Raw genomic sequence first — 6,033 nt, 5'->3', positions numbered from 1 at the left:
AAAAATACATATAGATCAAATCTCAAAAGATTGAATACTTATGAATTTCATTAATTTACTTATGGTAATTCATCAATAACCTTATGTATAGATTTTATTGATTTTTCTTGAGAATTTTTGTATCATTAAATTTGATTTTTCCTATAGTATTGTGTTCCATTGTTGTACTGAATATAATTTATTGATTTTATTGGAGACGTTATTTGTTATTTATATTATAATTGTGATTATAATAATTAAATTGTGCGCTCACAATGTTGTACTATACTTAAGTTTGCATGGCTAATCGCCTAATCATCATGGAAAAATCCATAATTAATAAATGTTAATTTTGATATATAATTATTTCATTGTTGACAAGATAACAATCAATGAAATTAAAAAGAATGAGATTGATAATGAATGGCTAAATTTATAATTATTATCATAATTAAAGCATTATTCAAAAAGTTTTTAAAAATGACATCATAGTTGCACACTAAATTTGGAATTAAATTAATTCCCAAAAAAATATAACTGGACTCGAGTCTCTTGAATGCTATACTAGATATTTGTCAACTTGTGTACACTCCAAATAGCATGTATCGAACAAAAATGTAGCAACACAACATGGACCACATGTGACATTATTGTAAAATGTATTGCAATAAGTAGGAATGGGAGAGTAAAGAGGGGTCTTTATTATATTGTCAATCACCCAACAACTTTGTCACCCACTCCATCACACACATTTTCTTCATGTGATTTTTTTTTATGAAGACTTCATGGGAACTGTGGAAAAAATAAATCGTAAAATGTGTCTGAAAAATTTATAAGTTTTTAAAAGTGTTTGTACACTAAATATTTATATATATTCACAATTGAGACAACTTATATCGTTTTTAGTATATTGTAGTATTTTCAATTTTAGTATACTATCTAAAAATCAATTTTTGATAAATTAAAATTGAATATTTATTAATGATCTACCTTACAATGTAGATCATTATCCATTGTATAATTTGTTGAAGATTATATGTATAGTCTCTGAATTATTATTGCGTACATGAAATCTACTAACATATAGTTAATTATGGGATATACCTCAGATATTGGTACACAAACTCTGCAATCTGCACCCACCACATCTACAAAAACAAAACTGTTTTAATTTATCTTGAAATTAGTTAACCAGTTGAGCTTTAATTAAAAAATGATTATTATATTAGACGGAGGCTAAATTATTTTTTTTTTATAATGAAGTAATATGTTAAAAAAATATGTATAAACACAACATTGTGACAAAGTTAATAGTACTCAAAAAAAATATATAATATATATCAAAAACCCTTTTACAAATTCTAGAAGTTATATTTTTCATATGACTATATAGATAAATATTAATTGAATTAATACCTAAAATCGTCCTCGACTATAGTGGTTTTTCTCAATTTCGTCCTAAACGACTTCGGTGACCTAATATCGTCCCAGACTTTTGTGTTTTGCTCAATTTAGTCCCAGACTTTTGTGTTTTTGATCAATTTAGTCCCTCATTTGTTATTCTGTCCATTTGGTGTTAAATAAATAAACAATTCAGTAATTTTAATATTGGCATCTCTTTACTCATAGACATGTGAACTGCGAAATCTCTTTTTTTTTTTTTAACGAATTAGTCCTAGAATTACTCCTAAAACTGGGAATATAAAATTTAATTTGCAGGTCCGGGAGTAATTCTGGGTGTAATTCGTACAAGAAAGAGGAATTTCGCACTTCACAAGTTGAAAGTAAAGAGAGATCAATATTGACATTACTGAATTGTCCCTTTATTTAACACTAATTTGACGGAATAACAAATGGAAGACTAAATTGAGCGAAACACAAAAGTCTGGAACGATATTAGGTCACCAAAGTCGTTTAGGACGAAATTGAGAAAAACCACTATAGTCGAGGACGATTTTGGGTATTAACTCAATATTAATTGTTAACTAACATATTTTGACATAAGAGTAAATACCATCTATGGTCCCTCGAGTTTAGTGGCATCGCCATCAATGGTCCCTAACTTTCGTATTTACCGGGCGTCATCCTCCGAGTTGCCAAAAGTGGCCTACAAGGGTCCTTCCGTCACTTTGTCCCGTTTGAGACGTCAAAATGGAGGGCAAATTAGTCACTTCACATTATGCGAATGTTTTAATGCTTTTTACATTTATTTGGAGAAAAAACGTCCATCGTCCATCGATCCACCCTCAATTGATTCCCAAATTTCCAACTACCAAACCCTAAACAAAATCTCAGTCGAATTTAGCGGCGATTGCGAAGGATTCTTCATCGACGAAGTAGCAATTTGGAGGTCAGAATTCAAGGCGAGAAAAGGGCAGACTTCAACGAGGTCATGGGTTCTCCACAACGACAGTCGAATGGTATGTGAACTAACTAAGTAGGGAGATCTTTGTGTTACGAAAACCTCGTATTGGTTGTTTTTATTACAAATTTGAGTATGTGAACTGCATTCGTTTAAAGTATAGTATTGGGCTTTGTTTATGGGACCATGGGGGCCCTGTCTAGGTGGTGGGAGACCATGAACTGCATATTTTGTTTAAAGTAGATTTTTTGTGTTTTTTTTTGGTTATTTATGTTCAAAGCACATATGCTGGCTTGAAATTGGGGACCACAGAGGGTTGAAAGCACATGGTAGTGTGTCCTTTTGTTCTAGAAATAATTGTGGATTTGTTGGCTTGAAATTGGGGACCACATAGGGTTTAAAGCACATATGTTGTGGCTGGGTTAAAAGTTAAATGATGTGTATTGCCTTTATGTGTATTATATTATGTGTAGGGACCACTTGTCTTGGGATAGTAAACCATTTGAAATCCACATTTCTGCCTGCTTATATAACAGTGTGTAATGAGCCTATTTGTGGCTACTTTGCTGTACAGGTAATGTTCCTGGTGGTGGTTTTGTGTTGAATTTAAGGCATGATGGTAGGATAAATAAAAGTCATAAACCAAGTTATGTTGGAGGGCAGACTACTAGTTTCTCTAACATTGATGTGAATGAGTGGGGATTGTTCACACTTAGAGATAAGGTTAAGTGTTTGGGTTATGAAATAATAGATAGCATGAAGATGTTTGTGAATCAATCAAATGGGTTGATAGAGATAGTTTCAGATTGTGAAGTATGGGATTTAGTCAAAGAAATAGAGGTGCATAATGAAATAGAGATTTGGGTTGTGCATGAGGGTGATGTTGATGGTGCTGAGGATGTTGAGGATGCTGAGGGTGTTGAGGATGCTGATCCTGAAAGTGAAGCTGAATGGGAAAGTGAGGAGGATGCTGAGTCAGATGAGAGTTCTGTGGATTTAGATGACATAGAATTTGAGCAATTTGTTGATCCAACTGCTGAGTTTGGTGGGTTAGATGATGCTGGAACTGCTTTGGGAGTTCAAGTTAATGAAGATTTGGAGATAAAATTTTCAGATGAGGGGAGTGAGAAAGACAGTGATAATGAAGAGGCAAAAGAATATCAACTGCCAATGTTTAAAGGGAAAATTGAGATGGCAACACCTACATTCTGTCTTGGATTAACATTTGGTTCTAAGGCAGAATTTAAGGAGGCAATTTATAATTATGCAATGAATAAAGGAAAGGAAATTCTGTACATCAAAAATGATAAGGTTAGGTGCATTGTTGAGTGCAATGAAACTGAATGTCCTTTTAGGATTACACTAAGGAAACAAGCCTCAGAAAATGACTGGAGAATTACAGCAATCAATGACAAGCATGATGGCTGTTGTTGGAATAACATAAACTACATGGCTAACTCAACTACAATTGCAAAAAGGTGGAAGAATGAGGTTGCATCAAACTCCAACTGGACAGCTTCTGAATTCCTTAAAAAGGTGTCAACTACTGATGGAATCTCAATATCCAGAAGGCAAGCATGGAGGGCAATGAGGAAAGCAAGGGCTGCCATTTATGGTGAAGAAGAAAAATGCTTTAATAAGCTATGGAGTTACTGCTTGGAGATTGACAGGACAAATCCAGGAAGCAAATACCATGTGAAGTTGGGTGATAAACTAGATGATGGCAATAGAAGGTTCAAGAGATTTTACATGTGTTGGGAAGCATGTAGAATAGGCTATAAGTACTGTAGGCCTATTATTGGAGTGGATGGGTGTCATTTGAAGGGATTGCATGGGGGTCAGTTGCTGTTAGCTATTGGAGTGGATGGAAATGATAGTGTCTTTCCTCTTGCTTATGCACATGTAGAAGGAGAGAATAAGGAAAGTTGGATTTGGTTTTTAAAACATCTTAAGTCAGATCTTGCAATAACTCCAGCTGATGAACTGGAATTAACATTTATTTCAGGTATGTGAACTGGAATTAACATTCATATCTTATACAGTTAAAAGCTTACCATTGTTTTGCATTCAATTATTTCTAAGTGTTTACCTAACTGTTTGGCAGATAAGCAAAAGGGTTTACTCCCTGCATTTGAGGAAGTTCTTCCAGCTGTGACTCACAGATTCTGTGTGAGACATTTACATGGGAATATGAAACTAGCTGGCTTCACTGGAAAGGCAATTAAAGATGGGTTATGGGATGCTGCTAGGGCCACAACAATTAACACATTCACAGCTGCAATGAAGAAGATGAAGACCATTGACTCTAAGGCATATGAATGGCTTGTTGAAAAACACCCTTCAGAGTGGTCCAGGTCACATTTTAATACAAATGCGCATTGTGATATCTTGGTCAATAACATTTGTGAGTGTTATAATTCTGTTATATTAGATGCTAGAGAGAAGCCTTTAATTAGCTGCCTTGAAACATTGAGGAAGAAAATTATGCATAGGCTGTATCAGTGTAGGAAAGCGGCATGGAAATGGACTGGCCCTATATGCCCTAGGATTATGAAGAAAATAGCTCAGTATGAAAAACAAGCCAATGGGTATACAGTCATACAGAGTGATGACAACTTGTTTGAGACACGTGGGGTGATTTATAGTGAATTTGAGCAGCATGAAGTTGACTTGGGTAGAATGACATGTACTTGTAGGAGTTGGGACTTGACTGGTATTCCATGTAGACATGCTATAAGTGCCATTTGGATGAAGCATGGTAAGGGTCCAGTGAATGACTATGTCCACCAATGTTATTTCACACAAACATACTTGAAGGCCTATGGAGGAAGCATCAAGCCTATGGCAGGTCCTACTGAGTGGCCTGAAACTGATAGAAAGCCACATCTTCCACCTGTATACACTGCCAAGCCAGGAAGACCCAAAAAAGCAAGAAAGAAGGGAATGGATGAGATATCCACATCTGGGAAAAAGAAGGGGGTTGCTGAGGTATCCAAATCTGGGAAAAAGAAGGCAGGTGATGAGGTCTCCAAAGATGGTATCCATTTGAAAAGAAGCCATGTGAAGATGCATTGTACCAAATGCAAGAAGGAAGGCCACAACAAAAGAAAATGCCCTGAAGATCCTGCTGTTAGGGAGAGATTGGTAAGTGTTATGGCTTATAACCTGTTTTAAATTTTCTTATAGCTTAAATTTAGTTGTGATCTAACTGTGATATTTCTGTCCTAGGCCAATCCAAAGAAAAGAGTTAGGGCAAAGGCAAACAAACCTACAAACAGTCAAGCTACAGAATCTGAAACTGCACAAGAAACAAAGAAAATGGTGGTTCCTACACTGCCTGATGCAACACTTGAAGATGAAGATGATAATTGGTTGGCAAACATTGATATTGATGCAGTGGTGTCTCAAGTGCTGCAAAACCAAACAATGCAACCACAAGTGGATGCTGAGGAAATACCAATTACTAGTCAGCCACCTACTGTTGGAGAAGAAGAAGATAGCCAACAAGTGACTCCACCAACAAAGAAGAAGCTGCAAGCCAATGCAACTCAATGGAGGAAATATAACACTCGTGGCAAGATGAAATCAAAATTCAAGAACACAAGTGATGATCCTATAAGCATTGATTAACAGTACTGTTTAAGTTATGTTGTTTAAGTTATGTATTTTGGTAGCCAAAACTGCTGGATCAG

General features: G+C 35.3%; 1 long non-coding RNA gene across 1 annotated transcript; it reads left to right on the top strand.

Annotated features, from left to right (window-relative positions):
* The first annotated feature begins 5,374 nt into the window (after positions 1–5,374).
* LOC109175555 lies at positions 5,375–5,601 on the top strand. Its single transcript, XR_002053282.1, has 2 exons — positions 5,375–5,485; positions 5,570–5,601. It is a non-coding gene; the product is annotated as an uncharacterized LOC109175555 (long non-coding RNA).
* The last annotated feature ends 432 nt before the right edge of the window (positions 5,602–6,033 follow it).

The sequence above is a fragment of the Ipomoea nil genome, unplaced genomic scaffold (assembly GCF_001879475.1).
Source record: "Ipomoea nil cultivar Tokyo-kokei standard unplaced genomic scaffold, Asagao_1.1 scaffold0688, whole genome shotgun sequence".
NCBI classification, from domain to species: domain Eukaryota; kingdom Viridiplantae; phylum Streptophyta; class Magnoliopsida; order Solanales; family Convolvulaceae; genus Ipomoea; species Ipomoea nil.
This window is presented reverse-complemented; position numbering and strand designations above follow the sequence as displayed.